Raw genomic sequence first — 18,791 nt, 5'->3', positions numbered from 1 at the left:
AGTCTAAGAATACTATTATAAGTTAAAAATATGTGGCAAATATTCTTAGTTAAATAGAGAGTTCCCTTTCCTTTCACTACAAGTTTCACATAGAAGTAGTATAGAGTTAAAATTTTTAATTAAAAAAACTCTTTGTATTTGCAACTTGATCTGACCTTGGGAAAGTTGTTATTTTGCCCGACAAACAAAGAATGTTTACAGAATCATCCATTCTTATTCTAGACCAGTGGGAGAGGAGGTAAGACAGTACTAAGGGTCCCACCACTTCCTTCAGATATATCACTGATTTTTTAAATTTGGAAATTTACTACTAAAGAGATGTCTCTAATCATTGCTGAATAATACTATTCCTACTGTGAAAGGTTTCAAAAGAACAGTGCATTCAAGCACTGAAGATACTTTTTTCAGATATAATAGCACAGTAGAAAAAAAATAAGGGCTTTGGAATCAGACAAACATAGATTCACATACTGATTCTGCTCCTTTCTAGCTGTGAGACTTAGCTTTACTCTATCTCAGTTTACTCCTCTATAAAGGAAAATGTAGTACCCACTTGGAATGCTCTTTGAGAATAAACTGTGTGCCGTATGAGAAATGACTTGTAGAGTAGTTAGCACAGAGCAGACTCTCAGTAAACAAAAGATGCTGTTTGCTTTAAAACTACAGTGTTATCTCACCTGCCCCCCAAAACAAACAAACCAAACCAGAAAATTCCAAGATGAGGAGAGGTTACTTTCTAAGAGTTAAGCCGTAAAATCAACATGAAATACAAAATGTCCTGATAAGAGAAATGATCCTTGGCCAGTAATACTTAACAATAAACTAATCAGATCTATTAGCAAAGAAATACTAATAGCAGGTAGTCTTGATTAGCTAAAGAACAATCAAAGAGGAGGAAATACTGGTGGCTACCAAGTAAACACCATCTAAAGGAGAAGTAGACGGGTCCATCACATTTCAGTATCTTCACTTTTTCAGATCTCATGACTAAGGTTTACTCCAAGTATACTCATAAGTATGGAGAAAGGAAGTAAGAGGTTGGAGCTGTAATAGTCCTAGTCTCATCGGCAATACCACATCTATCACCAAGTGGGAAAATTAAGCTATATGTAATAACACTACACACTAGCAATATTAACTTCTACAACTCTGCTTTCATGCTCTCCAAGCAAACTTCTGACTGCCATGCACAGAATGGGCTGATGGAACAGATTTAAAATATTTAAGGCCTTTGTGATTTATCAGAGTAAATCAATAAAAGGACTTTTAATTATTTCTTGTTTTATATGTACTTTGACTACAAAGAGATTATGCATTTATTATACAAGCCATAGTATTTATGGTCTGTGTAGGCATTATAACTGTTGGTGAAATTAATTAATTGGTATTCCAGTGTCTCCTTCAGTCTTATGTACATTAAGTCTCTTACTGTCCAAAAACTCCAGGCTGTTGGCAAAAGCTAGTCTCTAGGTTATTAAAGCAGAAAGCTAGATCAGCTGGCCTTTCCCAAGTTAATGCAGTTCTATGACCTTCACAGAAAGCATGACTTTTTGGCTGATTTTTACTTTATTAATATTATTATAAATAATGATTATGAAAACTGAAAGTCCAAAAGTAGACAGAAGGTAGATGTGGTAAATAGCTAACAACGACGGCTACTCTTCTCAAAAGATCTAGTCATTTCAATATCTAAATTATCTTTCTATGCCACTGTCTCTTTCTATATATATCGTTCTATGGAGCAAAAAGTGTAAACATGAAAAGTCGTGATACCAGAAGGCACCTGATCCTAAACAATTACATATTTCATGATTATTTCAATTCCATATGCAGACACTTACAGAATGTTCTTAATGTGCCAGAGTTGAGAATATTTTTATACAGTTCAGGTAAAAGAGGTCTTAGAGATTAAAAAATATTTTGCAATAAAAATGCTCATAGTTCAAAAATAGGCTGCTAAATCAGAAAAAAAAAGCAAATACTTAAATTATGTAGAGAGCTATCAATCAGCTTGATATTTAGTCTGACTCATAGTACTTCTAAAAATATGGATAACAAATCACCAATAATGTTAATTCTTGAGTTTTTGTTCATCTACCAAACCATTTCATTTTGGACAGAAGTAGTCTCATTCATGAAAAACAACAACAATAACAGTGTTTTCAGTGTTATATTATTATTTATTCTCATCTCTATTTTATTTGTTTCTGATTTTTCTTTGTTATTTTCTTCCTCTACTATATTTCAGCTAAGTTTCTTCTTTTTCTAATTTCTTGTGACATAATGTTAAGTTGTTTATTTGAAATGTTTTCTTAAGACAAGCATTTATAGCAAAAATTTCACTCTAACATCTGTTTTTGCTGCATCCCCATAGGTTTTGAAATATTTTGCTTTCCTTTTCATGTTTTGAGACATATTTTGATTTGCATTAAAAAATTTCTTACTACTGAAAAATGTTCTACCATTGGAATTATTTGTTTCTACTTTCTGTCAAAGTTTGCTTTATGTATGTTGAAATTCTGTTTTGCCCTTGCATATTAACAATTGCTATATCTTCTTGAAAAAAAGAATAATATAGGAAGGTATATAATAATAATAATAAAAAGAAATCACAGCAACTTTCCATTTATCGTTTATCTTGGATATGTCGGGTTCTAATTCCTGCACTTGCTTACATGACATGCTGTGTTGAAGTGCAAGGTTACCTTGAAATAATCTAAGGATCTAGGCTGCAGCATGTGCTCATGTGCTCATGTAGAGATGATTTTTGTCATTCCTGTGGTAGGTGCTAGACTTGCCAATGAATAAAACTCAGACTTCAAAGACTATGACACGAAACCGACAAATCTACTCCAGTGTGAAACCAACCTGAGGAGCTATGATGATATAATAGAATCTTTAACTCAGTTTTGTGTGTAGACAAGAAAATCTTGAAAGAACTGATGTCTAATTTCAGGACAAAACCACGTCTAATTTGATAAGTCATCAACAACCATTTAAATCATCAACAACCATTTACTGATCACTTACTATGTGCAAGACACTTATCTAATGGGAATAAAAACGTGTGATTCAAGTTCTCTGCATTAAAAAGCTTATGCACTGGTTGAGAAGACTTGGAGAAATAATAATGAAGGACAGTTCAGGTTAAGGGCCAAATGATTGGCCTTACAGCTGAGCAAACTGAGGGCTTCCTGGGGACCAGGGGATCCTGGAATATTTCCAGGAATGGCTGACCAAGTGGATTTTGGGGGGGAAAAGAAGGTCAAATGGAAACTGGGAAAAATGGAGAGGTAATTTCATGTAGGAAGTGATGCAAGTATAGATGCAGAAGCAGTCTTAGAAAGTACAATGTAAATTTAAGTTTCAAGCTGACGTGGGGAAAAAAGGACATCGAGGAATATGGACTAAATCCTAGCTTGAGTCTATACCATTTCTGGACTTGCTGAGTTATATGCGTGGAATAGATAAGAAACAGCCTCCCTTTTAAGTGGCAACTTGTTTTTACATGCAGTCACTTCTCCCTTACTCGTCCTTGTAGCAATCTGCGCAATCAGGCCACTTAGTCTACATGTGAAAGTAATTTAAAACTCCTGGAGTCCGTGATGATTGGCTAAGAGTTCTCTGTGTGCACTCACTCTGTATGTAGGATGTCCCTGCTTGTACTCAGACATGCACAGCAAACTCAGGGGTAGGGTAAATGGTACGAGACTGCAACATAAACTAAACCACGATTCTCAACTTTGGCTGCAAACTAGAATTATATGGAAAGGTTTAAAAAGATACTGCAGCCTGAGTCCCACTGCCAGACATTCTAATGTTATTGGTTCTTGAGTGGAGATGGAGAATCAGAATTTTTTAAAGCTCCCAGATGATTCTAATGCACAGTCAAGGTTGCAAGCCATTTGCACTGGTCAGAATAATGCTCCCCACTCAAGATGTGCCAATTGTGTTCCCTGAAACCTGCGAGTATGTTACTTTACAAGGCAAAAGGGACTTTGCTGCTGTGATTAAGTTAAGGATCTTCATATGAAGAGATTATTTTGGATATTCTGGGTGGGCCCAAAGTAATCATAAAGGTCCCTATAAAGAGGGGAGGCAGGAGGATCAAAGTCAGAGAGAGGGACTGAAAGATATTATGAAGCTGGCTTTGAAAATGGATGAATTGGGGCCATGAGCCAAGGAATAAAGGTGGCCTCTAGAAGCTACAAAAAGCGATGAAATAGATTCTCCCCTAAAACCTCTAGAAGGAAGGATCCCTGCCAACACCTTGATTGCAAGACTTCTGACCTCCAGAACTGTCAGCGAATACACTTATATTGTTTAAACCACTAAGCTTGTGCTAATTGTTACCACAGCAACAGGAAACTAATCCACAGCGCACACATATTTCTTTCACTGGTGGTATTTTCTCAATCTGAAACCTTCTTAACCTAGATGTACCCTTGCCTGTTCTCTCCCTTCATTTAGTGCCAACATCATTTCTCAGTGAAGACTTCCTTGGTTACTCCTCCCAAGCCAGGACCTCCCTGTCCCTCCGACATATTTATTTATTATCTGTCTCTCCTACTATAAGACTCAAGAGGGCAAATTTTATTTTTGTTCACAGCTATGTCCCCAGGACTTAGAACCCTTTCCGAAGATAGTTGTTTTTCCAACAAATACATGTTTCGTAAAAGCTACCATCTAAAACCAACTTATTACTATGCTAACTATGAGTAGTTGTAAGATCTAGTCTTAGAGAGCAAGCATTCTTAGAAAATGTCTTAATATTGTTAGAAAAAAAGGAAATCCAGCTCAGTGCTAACAGTATCATTTTAAATAAGTTCTATGTAAAAGAATTGGTAAACCTGGTTAAGTTAGGTTTTTAAAATACTCGTGAAAAACAAATCTTAGTTATTTTTTAAATGTGTATGTAAAAAACTATTAACACGAAGTAACTTTAAGGAAGACTGCCACACAATTAATTAATACCAGAACTATTCCTGAGGAATCACCTATTTACTGCTTTAGGTTATGTTCTTTGATGCAATTCTAAAAAAATGAAAGCATATGCAAAGTGAAAGGAATTCATATATGGAATGAATATAAAATGGAAGACTTAAATAGGGATTGCTTTTCTTATGTAATAGTTTCTTTTCCTCTCTAGATATGTTAACCTTTGACTGATTAATTCAGAGATAAAGTCCTAGGAAGCAGTGCCTTCTACTGGTTATTCTTTTGGAATGATGATATTATTTCTCTTAAGGTTTGCAGTTATGTATTAAAAAATGTAAAAAAAAAAATCTATAAAGAACAAACTCAAATGCCAACTATTCCACAAAGCCTTCTCTTACCATCACAGCTAAAGTGACTTTACACCCCACCTCAAATTACATCATCAACTCTTATTATTAGTCCACATGAAAAACTGAACATCAGTATAACCTGTGACACTCATTCAACAGTTTTTTTCTTTTCTTCCTAGTACATCGTGTCTAAAACTAGAACATTAACACTTGAAAAGAATATAATTTTTTAAATTTCCTGAATTCCCTATGACATGCATCACGTCTTGCACTTAATAAGAGTTTGGTAAGTACAGGTCTATTTGTGATCATTTCACCTGATTTTTTCCAAGATTAATGCTAAAGATATGATTGCATGATAAAGGTCTTTCCAACTTGTGCTGTGTTTTCTTTTCCTCCCAAATAGTCTAATCTTCTACGCTGAATGAGATACAATTAATTACAAGGCAGCACAATTCCTAGCATATAGTTGGCACACAGCGTATTTTTCTATGAATAAATAAATGAATTGCATGAGTGTCTATTTTGTGCCAGGCAATTTATCTTTATGTTATGGAGAAAACGGGAAACTTCGATATGAAGATCCTTCTGCTTCACCATTAAGGAAGTACAGTTTAGATGGAAATAGAAGTCATATACCCACTCATCCATTCATTCGTTAATGGAAAAGCATTTATTGAAAGCCTACCATGTGCCTGTAGATAATGATGCAATTAAGAAATCAATAAATAATATTTTAAGGTAAATGATTTTTTATAAATGTGAGTACTAGGAGAGACAGACAATAGAGAGATGATATCTCACTAAAATAATCAGAGAATGCTTCCTACAAATTATGAGAATTCAACAGGGTAATGAAGGATGGGACCAATGTCAATAGACACAAAGAAGAAGAGACGATTCCAGACAGCAAAAATGACATTAACAAATTAAAGAAATGTATAGAATGATACAGGATGGAGAGAATGGTTTAGTTAAAGCAAGAGATTCTAGGAGAAGTAAACGGAGATGAGGATATAAGGCAGGGCTAGACAGTGATCTGGTTAAATCCTATCACTTTTCAATGGGTAAAGCAAAATTTGAAAGTGAAACTGAAGGCAGAAGGGAGCTGGTGATGGTTTGTGAGCCATAGAGTAACAGCATCAAAAAAAAAACAAAAAAAAACAAAAAACAAAAACAAAAAACAAACAAACAAACAAAAAAACCCAACTGTATTTTAGAAGGAAAAACCCTCAGAAATTAGTAACTGATAGAAGGTTGAGGGGGAGGACCAGGAAAGGAGAATGAGTGAGAGTGGATAATTCAAAGATAAAGAGATTGCTGGACTATATAATTTAGAAAACAATACAGCTAATAAGAAAAATATAAAAATTAGAAAGAAAGGCCAATTTGGAGGAAAATATGAAATTCAGTTTTAGAAATAAATCTTTGTTGATTGTGAGATTTAAAAAAAAAAGAAATAGCAGGTTATCAGAAAATGCAGAACTCTTGTGGAAGTAATTGAGGCAGTCGGCTCTTTGAAACCCAAGTAGAAGTTAACCAATAATTGTAATTATTTCTCATTGACTTCTTCGACAATGCTCTGAGTCAGTATATCTATTCTTCTTGTTTTATAAAATAGGAAACTGAGTCATAAAGTGGTTAAATATCTTTTGTTACACTATTTGGTCTTTGCACTATAATAGGCAGCAGCTCAAGCCCAGAATTGTCTCTCCAAGGGAAAAACTGGAAAAAAATAGAGCAAGGGGGAGGAAATCTTGCAGTCCATCCTACTTTGGGGGAGCAGTGTATAAAAAGGATTAGCAAAAAAGAGAAGTCGAAGTGATAAACGAAGCAGCATAATTATTCTTTAAACAATTCTACAAAAATAAACATTCTGAATATGAACTTTTAAAATTCTGGACCATGATATTTATTTAATATAACTTCCATTAATTAGTCTCCTAAATACTTGTTTTAATATTTACTCCCCCATGTTAAATTTTAAGCATAGCAGAATCATTTTAAAAATGATACAAGCTATTTGAAAGGGTGCATCTTAAGGGAACAATAAATATGGGATACTAAAAAATAAAATAAAAATTGTTCATCCTTCCTATCCTCAGGTCATACTTCTTCTTTAGAAGTTATGAGCCTCAAGTTATTCTAGTAATAAGATTATTTGTACAAGACAGTTACATTTAGTTGTCTGGTCTCTTTTGTAATTAAGGTTGTTGGGAGAAAGCTAGTCAAGATTAGGAATTAAACTCTGTTTATCAAAGATATTTTCACAGTAGAAAATTACTTATCTAATAAGGGAAATCAACATGGACAGTTAGCATGAATAGATAGGTTTTGCAGTCAAATGAGTAAAACAACCAGCACTTCTGTGTGGTTTGTAAACACAGAATTACACAATATCAGCATTATCATTTTATTAAAGAAAAAAGTTTTGTTACTCTTATCTATGAATTTCAATTATTATTATTCATATTTTATGGTTTATTCTTTCTTCTTCCCTCCTACATATTTTGAACATCTTCATTTTCTTTCTAAGAGTCAGCTTTGTGTTTACTTTGTGAACATTCCATGTAAATTTTATAAGCAAGTCTGTCATATGTAATATTCAGAAGCCTTTTAAGTTGAAATTTTATTTGTGCAGTATTTCAAACTTGTATAATTTTCTTCTCTTATCTATAAATCCTCTTTGCCATCAGTTTCTGATACAGAACATGCTAATCTCTATACTTCTCTACCCTTTGCTTCCCACATACAAAGACCTCATTCATTATATTGTTATTTAGAAACATGAACAAGTTCATCAGGTCCTAGCATAAACTATAAATGGAAGCAGAAACATAGATTTCATAGAAATGTAAAAGCGGACAACACAGAGTAATAAATAAGACTAGACTCCCTTGTAATCCTTAAGATCCATTTCGCGGGAGTAGAAACTCATTTCTACTAGTATTTATAAACAAGAAGACTTACCATAAAATGGAAATCTAGAAACAAAAGTTAATTTTTGAGCTATAGCTACTAAACAATGAATTCATTATTCTGTCCTAAAATAGAATTTGAATGTACAGAAAAAAATCTAGTTTAAGATATAAAAGTTTAAACTGTAAAATGCTATAGTCACCAAGAAGGTTCAAAATGGCCTTTACCAAAGCAGTTCCCTGGATTTACCTTGTCCTGTGGTTAGTTTCCGAGATGTTCTCTGCACTGATATAAAGTAGTTCATTATACCATCCCTTCTTTCTGATAGGAATAGCACCACTTATAACTTCTTCAGCACCTTTTCGCCCTTCTCGTCACCCTTACTAAATAGCTTTCTCCAGCCTTGCTTAGCCCACCAAAGAGCCAGAGATGGAGGGAAGAATAAGAACAAGCAAAAAATGAGGCAGTACTGGGTTCCTTGCAAAAGAGGTGAAAAATAAAATTTTTTTAAAGTCAGAAGTTAGAGAAGACTTAGAAATAGAATTTATTTCTTTTTAGTACCAGAAAGGAATCAGTGACTCTTTATGAACTGTACACAGGATATTTCAAAAGTGCTTGAATTAATGTGCTTAAAGTAAGCAATAAAAGTAACTTTAAAAGTGCATTATTTTGTTTTCTAAACAAGAGAGGTAAGCATTTAGAAACAGCTTATGACAGCCAAATTCCATCCTACAATGATTCAGAACTCAAAATTCTATTCTTTTTCTACTTTCTTCTCTATTTCAATAATAATTGCAAATCACTGAAAATTCACTCCAAAATTAGACCATGTGTCACTGGATGAAGACTCTCAGAAAATTTCCTAAATAAAAAGATTGCTTTATTATGAGTAACCTAATAGCTCGGTTCTAAAGCCAAAATTTATCTAAACAAAGGATTCTGTCAGCTGAAACTTCTCATCTTTATGTTTTATTATGTTATTTTAACATTAATCCACACTTACTAAGTGCCTAAAATAATAGCACTCCTGATAAATAAAAAGGTAGAAAGGGTATTAAATTTAATTAAACTCTACTGTAATCATTCCATGATATCCTAATAGTTAGAAAAGTTAATGTTCATTCTCAGTTTGACAAGACTGAAGGAAAACTGGTTACAAGAACATTTATGATTCTTAAGTACAAAGTCACTTTCAGGAAGAGAAGAGCTAGTAAAAGTTTCTACAGATTTCTGTATTTTTTTGAAAAACCTTACTGAAAGTTTACTCATGATTTACAACTCAAGAATATAACAAAAAGCACTTTCCACTTAGAAAAATATCCTAACTTTGATTTGTTTAATAATTATTATAATTTTATTTCTTGACTCAAAAATAGAAACACCTCAACGTGGGTTATTAGCCACTTGATCACAGAATCCTTTTGTCAAATACACTAAATTTCAACCAAAACTACCTGAAGAAAACATAAAAAATGATTAAAACTTTTAAATGTTGAAGAGGAATTTCTTTTACGTTGTAGACAAAATGACCAATTACAGAAGTTTGGAAGAAAACAATACAAAACCATAAATAGCAATTTGTTGTGAATTATATAATTTGTGTATCGCGATACATTTCTCATTAATCAGAAACAAACAGAAAAAAAGGATTCAACCTTCAGCCGTCGACAGGTTAAAAGTGTCAAAGTCCTTTTGTTCTGATTATTTCTGAATCACTTTGAATAATCTAGCATTAGGATTTGTGGTTCTAAAACTTGTTATTACAGCTAGAAAGGCTATACTTTTTGAGGGAAAAAAAAGCTTTTTTCCATTTGAGTATGGGTTTTCCCTTTCTGACAGCTCCAAGTCCACAGGATGTGGAGGGATGATTTAAATTTTACATCAAAATTGTGACTGCACTAGACTTTTTTCCCCCTTCTCAAGGGAGGCATTGTTCTTGCCTTTCCATAACCAGGCGTGACAGCGCCAGACTGGAGTCATACGGCTGGTCCCTGAGTCAGCGTGAAAGTGCTCACCTCCTGAGTCTCCCCAGATGCTCGGCTCCTTGTGAGTCTGGAAACTGAGCACTGAGGAGTTACATATTCCGTTCCTGGGACAGACAGAAGACTGGAGGGAAAAAATCTGGGGATTAGCAAAAACTCTCTCTTCCAATACATGCTATAAAGCTTTTTATTAAGAGTTTAATAAGAAGTAACAATTAAAAAAAAAAAAAAAAAACCCTGCATTTAATATGAGTACACTTTCCCGAACCAAAAGTTGGGACAAGTGGTTGAACAAGATGTTGTGTGCTTCTGAGTGAAAGAAATAAAGTTTAAAAAATCAGAAGCCTTTTAGACTTTCCTGAGACACATGGTTGCCACATGTATAAATTTCAGGTTAGAGACAGCTGGATAGAACAGTGAAAGAATATTGCATGAAATGCATATCTATTCTCCAGATTGCTAAAGAAGTATCTTTAAAAATTGTCTGTAGGATCCCTGGAAAGGGACCATCTTTTCTGCTATCAGAATAATCGGTAATGAAACAAGGATGAATTCTATTTCTATTGTTCTGTCCTTGAATGAACCTTTCAGGGAAGTTTGAGAAGTATCTGTGTCTTGTGCATAAGTGCAAATGTGTGTGTGTGTGTGTGTGTGTGTGTGTGTGTGCGCGCGCACGCGCGCACGTGCATGGGGGAAAGAGAGAGAGAGAGACAGAGAAAGAGGAAGAAGCAGAGAGACAGAGAGGAAGAAGAGGTGCCAGGAGGAGAAGACTTTTACTGTCTAGTAATATGATAATAGAAATTAATAATCTTTCTTTTCTTATGAAACCTCTCTGTTAAAGATTGAATGGCACAATCTTAATCATAATTGTATGCTAATAACTCTCATTTACTGTCTAATTCAAAATGACTGGTTGAAAGTTTCATATATTTTGAAAAAAAAAAATTTAAACAGTAGAAGCAAACTCCTCCCAAATTGTTAGCTCACAAAAAGTAAAGGGGAAAAAAAAAAAGCCAAAGGAAATGTAATTCCTACATATTACTACTATAGTGAGTAGCACTAATCTCTTAGTTATTGCTTTCTGAAATAATGCCACTCAATTTTTTTCATGTTGTTCTCAGGAGGATATGCGCGTCTACGTATGTTCACACGTGCACATAGATGTGGGCGTGTTTATGATCACCTATAAAAATATTTCACCCTAATCACAGTGAAAGAAGATAGATTTTCACTCACGAACATCACTAGTCGGGTGAGGTGTACATGCAAAAATAAAAAAAAAAAAAAAGAAAATAGTTTTGACTAGGAAAGAATATCTATTTAGGCTTAATGATATTAATCCCTCTTTGTAAAATATCGTATCACTTATTTTAATGACTTGGTCATTTTGACTCTCCCAGGAGAATCTCCCTATGGCAGAGCTGCAAATAGGATACAAAATTTTATTTTCCAAAATAATATCCTTAAGTACTTATTTTGAGCCTCTATCGCTCTCTCCCTCCCTCCTATGTCCTTATCTGAGCTTCCTCCTAAAGTGCCCACCTCCCAACTCACACTCTCTCTCTCCCCTCTCACATTACTGGCTAAGTCTAAATAAATAGCAAATTGTTCCATAATCAAAAGTGACTTATTCTTAGCATGGTGTATGTCTTGAAATAAAATCTGTGGCATGTTTAATTTATTTAGGATCTAATAATGATGACAAAAATAATTAAGTAACCAATCTAGTTTTAATTTCTTTTGTTTTCAAAGGTCATTGTGAAATCAAGCAAGTTAAGCCTTCAAAAGCAAACCTCTGGAGAATAGTGTGTGTGTGTGTTTTTTTTCCCCAGCAGAAATGAGAGAGGAGGCTCACAGCTAAAAGGAATACTGAACGTCAGTGTCAGATTTGTTGAGAATGACTGTCTAAGCCGTCCAACAAGGAAAAATATTATGACCCTTACCCTCTTTGGAATCCAGATAACCCTGACAAGGAAAAGTTTATACACTGATAAACCGGGGCCAATTTAGGGGATTCTTTCTTTCTATGCCCCATACAGATTTGGTTACAGCATGTTCCTACAACAGCTGTTGAAAAATGAACGAAGTAGAAAATATTTATGTTATATTCAAAATAGACAGCAAAGAACATATATACAGGGCAAAAATCTTTCTTAGGACAAACAGCTTCTGATGAGAGAGACAGGCATCCTAGGCACAGACCAATTTTCTGAACCTCCCGACAAAATGAAGAATTTGCCATTATAATCATGAAAAGTCCAAAAGGGTGCAGTGCCAAAGACGATGAGCATCTATCAACCCAAACTCCAAAACAGCGGGATGCAGCTATGGCTGATGTTATAAGAATGCTGAGCCTCTTCTTGGTTCCTTTCATGCCAAAGCTTCTTTGCTTGGATGAATATGAATTAAATCCATAAGCTTTCTTATTTTTCTAGCTTGACCTCTAAACTCATTTTACGTCTTAACTGTTTATCTTCTCCCCCCATTAATCTCTCTGGTTTTAGCACATTCCCTGTTGTTTTTAGGAGGAAAAAAAAAAAAAAAAAAACTTTAAAAGCATGGTTCATACTGCCACTGTGGACAAAATAGGAACATTAGCTCTTTTCTGTAAATGGGTACAAACTATTCAGTAGTAACCTAAAGGCTATCTGTTTCTTGCCCCTGAAATAAAAATTCAAAGGATATGGCATATACCGTACAGAAGAAAATCCTCAAACTCTTATGCGGGTGGGATAAGTATGAACACATAAAAAGATCTCACTATGAGGTTTATACTAGATTTCACACAGGTCTAATAGTAATGTCACTATCAAACTTCCATTAAAAATTTAAGGTCTGTCATATAGATAAACTTTCTGAAGTAAATAGTTTTCCTGTTTACTTTCTCTTTTCAATCAGTTCTACAGCTTAGGGCATATGACGTAGATGTTCTTTAAAATACCATATCACTATCATAGAAATGTCTAATTTTAGATTGCAATTTTAGTCAGCATTAGAGCTGAGTTCTTTCCTATTCTGTTTATTAAAATATAGTTGATAAGAAATTTCACTGATTAACACAATCCATTTACCTATATCACCATAAGATCTGTCAGTACAAAAAACAAAAACTTTAAGGGTATTCCCTTTACAAATACATAAAAGAAAAACCCATCAAAAAAAAATCAAAACTTTAAAGCTGGAATCTCACACTTCAATAATGTTTACCATTTACCAGTTTTGTAGGTACTCTGCTTTATTTTCTGCTGTTCCATAGTATTTCCCTTGAAGCTTAACAAAGGCCCAGCTGTATAAACCAGTTCTGTCAAAGAACATAGTTAAAGGATGGATAAAACAGGGAGGGGTGTCTTACTGGCTGACCACTGTCTGAGCTTATGAGGATAAAGGAGCCTTGGTGGAGAAAAGTAATCATCCATTGCCTTTTTTTTTTTTTAACCCTAACCTCATTACCACATGCTAAAACTTTTTTTTTTCCACTACCCAAACACCCTATTCCAATCCCCCGTGACTGAAAGATCTTTGTGTTCCAAAGGGAACAGATTCCTCCCCAACATCCTTTACCCTCCTCTTCTTGTGTTTGTTTGTTTGTTTTGTTTCATTTTATTTGTTTGTTATCATGATTTTATGTTTATGGAGGCAAGATCTTTTGAAGACTTCCGAAAATACTGGCTTCCTCTCCATTAAACTATCCACACACAGTTCCCTGAAAACATTTTTAATGGCTAAATAAGCTTACTTGTTTTGGATTCCTTTTTACCAAAAAATTATCAACAGCTTTCCATCACAAGATCGTTATTTCTTCTAAGGACTCCAGAAAATGATCTATTCCTTGAAAAGACAGTAAAGCATATATAATTGAGGTAGGATGTGTATTGAAACCCAGCATGTATCTTAACATTTTAAAGAATGTTTCCATAAAATCCTTACTTCAAAGAGGGTCAGCTACATGCACATTCTGTGTGTGTAGCAATGTGAGATAGGGTCCAGAAGTCTGAAGGCAAGTTTAGAGTGAACTAATTAATCCTCTCAAAACCTAGCTCTCATGTGTCCAAGAACACCAAACCGTGGGGAAGATGTTCCAGAGATTTAAATATGCATTTCCTATTTTCAAGTTTGTCATTCTTACATACTCCGCTGACATTATTTATAAAGGACTGAAGCCAAATCCCACTCAAAGAGAGCTACCGTAAGTGCGCTGGTTAGAGAGTCAGCGGAACACATTAAATGCCCCAGGAAATCCCTGGGCAAGTGCCACCAGAACTTATATGGAGACAACATATCAACTCCAGAGTGAGTTCTATTTCAGGGTGTCCTTTGAGGTTGGGACAAATATTTGAATTTTATTAAATCCTCTATTTATCCAAAGCCTGCGGCAGCTGCACTAGAAGCCTTCTTCTATACTGCCCTGTCAGTGACCTACAGGGATTATCCTTTTTCAGATGGAGTAAAAGAGGATTCTTTTACCCATCTGTATACTTTTCTATTCAATGTGAAACGTATACTTATAATACAAAATGTACTTTCTTTAGAGTGAACTATGAACTACCATTGCATTCAGAGCCTACGTCTTCCTGTATCCATGGCTGGTACAGGTACTAGAGCAATAGTCCTTCATACTCTACCTTGCTGCATGTAGCAGCCTAGTTTCGGAAATAGTCATTTTCTTCTAAAAAGTATTTGGTTCTTATGAAACCATCTGAACATGTCAGAGTTTATCAAGCCAACACCTGCCTGTGTCATAGTCAAATTATCATACAGAAGAAACAGAACGCAGAGACAAAAAAATACACCATTGCAAAAGGGACCAATGTTTAAAAATTCACTTTTTTACCATCATGACCTTCTCACCATGTCTTTCATTAAAATATTTACTGAACTGTCCAGAAATATTTACAGATAATCTGTCCAAGTTTTACAAGGCCCACTAAAACATTATTACTAAAAAGAAAACTAAAGCACTACAGATAGCACCAACCTGTGATGTCTTAAGACTAAGTAAAATGATATATATAGACCAAATGTTCTCAATATCAATACACTTTCCAAAGAGAATATTTTAATTACACTACAACATGTCTTCACGTTTACAAATTTTTTACTTAAATGAGTAGCTGCATCTTAAATCTGCTCAAACGTGTCCTGTCTTATGTTTTTCTTCCACCTCTTTGCATTCTTATTATTTTAAATGACTTATTAATAAAGGCTTATAGTGATTCAAATATCTATAGAAATACTTTCAAGATAATACATGCCTCTTATTTACATCTCCTTGCAAAAAGCAGTAAGAATAATAGTATTGTGGGAGGCATCTAAAGAAATTTTCTAGGACATATTTTTTTCCCTTGGGTTTCAGAGAAGTATGAATGACTCTCATTAATTGTGCCAATTAATTAATTGATATGTGCCAATCACTGAGCTAGATGCTTTGCATGTATTTTTTCTTGTCATCGTAACAACTCTCTATTGGACTAGAGATTTAAATGTAAGAGCTAAAATCATAAATGTTTGAAAGGGAAACAAGAGTAAATCTTCATGACCTTGTTTGGCAATGGATTCTTAGATTTGACACCCAAAATAAAAGTGACAAAAGAAAAAACAGATAAACTGAACTTCCTCAAAATTAGTTTTGTGCTGCACATAATACTATAAAGAAAGTGAAAAAAACTAAAAATGGAAAAAAATACTTGCAAATCATATATTTGATAGGGGACTTGCATTCAGAATATATAAAGACTCCTAACAACCCATGTGTGTGTATATATACACATACATATTTATATAAATTTATAGATAATTTATAAAGAACTATGGTAAAACTCTTATACTAAAAAGACAACAATCCATTTTTTAAATGGGCAAAATATCTGAATAGACATGTACTTAAGAAAGATAGCAGAAATCACCCATAAGTATTCAAGAAATATCCACTATCATTAGTCATTAGGAAAATGCAAACCAAAACCACAATATAGTACCCCTTCTCATCCACTAGAATGGCTAAAATAAGAAAGGTCAGACAATAACAAGGATTGGAGAGGATGTAGAGACACTAGAACCATCATGGATTGCTGGTAGGAATGTAAAATAGTGCTGCTGCTTTGGAAAACTTGGGAAGTTTCTAAGTAGTTAAACACAAAGTTATCATAGGGCCCAGCAATTCTCCCTTCCAGGTTTACATCTAAGAGAAATGAAAACATATGTCCACAAAAAACTTGTACATAAACATGCATTGCAATGTTATTTGTAATAGCCAAGGGAGTAGAAGCAACCCAAACATCTACCAGTTGATGAACAGAAAAACAAACTGTGCCATACCCATGCAACACGATACTGTTTGGTTTAAGAAATGAATGCTGCTACATGCTGCAACATGGGTGAACCTAAGTGAAGAAAGCCAGTCACAAAGGACGCACAATATATGATTCCATGGGTATGAAATGTCAAGGACGGACAGATCTGTATATACAGCAGGTCATGGTCGTCTAGGACAGGGAGTGCAGTAGGGATGGAAGAGAATGAGAAGGGACTACTGATGGGCACAAGATGGCTTTTAGAGTGATGAAAATATTCTAAAATTAAATTGTGCTGACACTTGCACAACTCTGTGAATATACTAGAAATCAGTGAATTATATACTAAATGGGCTTGGTATAATAATCTCAATAAAGCTATTTTTTTAAAACTACAAAGTAGACATTATTGCCTCCATTTTATCTATAGAAACTGGCTCAGAGCTGTTACATAATTTGATAAAAGTCTCACTGAACTAGAATTTGGAGCCAGACCTGACCCAAATATCATCACATTTTCATTATGGAACATCTTTTTTTATGAAGGAACTTAAATATATGCTTTAAAACTGATTTTTTTCTCCAAAAAGTTAGAATTATATTTATCATTTCTGTTGCTTTTATTTGGATACAAGCTTTTATGGAACATTGTGGTTAGACCTACATTAAGTCAATGTCCTTTTTTTCTTCTCCTGACATTTTTTTCATTATTATTTTTTTTTAAACACACTCTTTGCAACATCATCTTTTTAGAAGCATGATAAGCAAATGTTTAATGATTGTTCTAAAAGAAAACCACTGTACAGAATCACAACACATTCCTAAGGCACCCAGGGCACATAATGTTCTGTTCTTCCTTATCTCCTCAGTGGTAGGTTATCAATTTCTACATTGATTCTTACTAATTTTTTCATTTAAATGTTTAGAAAAAATATGTGTTATCCTGTCATCATAGTTCAATCTGGAGGAGTTTAATCCAGTATATCAATCCTGTGGGCACAGGTAAAATTTTTAGGAAAGTAACCTACCCTCCAGTTATCTTCAAAAACTTCGAAAAGATCCCCAAGCTTTGGAAGTAATTTGCAGGATAATCTCCAAAATAATTATCACCAGGTGTTAATTCCATCTTCAGGACTCAAGATTAATCCATTTCCTGTGATATCAACTATTGCTGGTATTAGCTATATAATCAACTTTGAAAAAAAATATAGAGTGGAAGCAGAATGGATAAGCTGACAGTATTCTAACATTTCCTTTTTCTTAGTAGTTTGTTTACAAAAACATTTCCATGATTACAAAAGTAGAGCATGATCCTCAGTTATTACTATCCCATAAAATATTTTAAGATTTGTTCCACTTATGATAGTAGTTTGAATTGATTTAGGTCAATTCAGCACAGGCTTAGTTAAATCGACATTGATTTGCCTGGACAAGTAGCTTTAAACCAATTTAGAACTCAGTGTCTCCTTGAGGTGTATGTATCAGGAGCAACTGTTTCAATTGTTAGTCCTTTAAAAATGATTTAGGCTCTACAATGGTGGAGAACAAAGAAATGAGTCAGAGGAACGAGGCGCAGACATTTGGGCAATAACAGAACCATGAACTATGTAAATGCAAGCGTGGAAGCAAGGCAGCTTATTGATTCCAAAGGACCCAGATATTTTAACAATCAATTACTATTATCATTACTAATTAAAGAACTGTTTCTAAAATCTACGCTAGTAGTTCACAGTGATTCATTTTTATCTTAGTTTAAATTAAGCACAACTTTTGTACTGCAGTAAGTAATCTCCTTGAAAGTCCTAGATTTAAATACAGAAACCTCACATCCTGGTCTTTATCTCCATTGCTGAAACCCATCTAACAGACTCTTATATCCAGAAGAGACTTTTTAACTAAAATTGAAGTGAATTTACTCACTTTGGATTTTGAACCTCTGGGTTCTCGGCGAGCTACTGATTTTAGATTGTAAACTCTTTGAACCACAAACAATTTCCTTCATTTTTCAATCTCATGCACTGTCTAGCACGGGCATAATAAACCAAACTGGAGATAGGAGGGTAACAGTTCCAAGCATGTGCCCGGAGTAGACAAACCTGGGCTGAGTCTTACTTACGCTATTTCCTAGCTCTGTGACTTTGACCATGTTACTTAACCTCTCTGAGTCCCTGTTTTCTCACTAGAGGAAAGATAAATAATGCATTATTTGTACATTTTGAGGGAAGTAAATGAATACCAATAAAAGCATGCAGCATTGTACCAAACACATTATACGTACTTAATAAATGTTATCTATTCATATTGTTGTTATT

At 34.3% G+C, this 18,791-nt stretch overlaps 1 protein-coding gene across 11 annotated transcripts in view; it reads right to left on the bottom strand.

The window, feature by feature from the left end:
* The window catches only part of SOX5 (SRY-box transcription factor 5), a 976,694-nt gene that overhangs the window by 343,634 nt on the left and 614,269 nt on the right, over positions 1–18,791 (bottom strand). The window contains exon 1 of one of the 11 annotated variants that reach the window (XM_032855268.1): positions 10,223–10,230. The exons of the other annotated variants lie outside the window; for them this stretch is intronic. The gene's annotated coding sequence lies outside the window, so the exon portion shown is untranslated. Of the gene's footprint in view, positions 1–10,222; positions 10,231–18,791 lie in introns of those variants that run through there. 11 annotated transcript variants of the gene reach the window in all.

This window comes from Lontra canadensis, unplaced genomic scaffold, assembly GCF_010015895.1.
Source record: "Lontra canadensis isolate GAN:19392208 unplaced genomic scaffold, GSC_riverotter_1.0 scaffold9, whole genome shotgun sequence".
Classification (NCBI taxonomy): Eukaryota; Metazoa; Chordata; class Mammalia; order Carnivora; family Mustelidae; genus Lontra; species Lontra canadensis.
The sequence above is the reverse complement of the archived record's forward strand: the minus strand, read 5'-3'. Positions and strand labels throughout refer to the sequence as shown.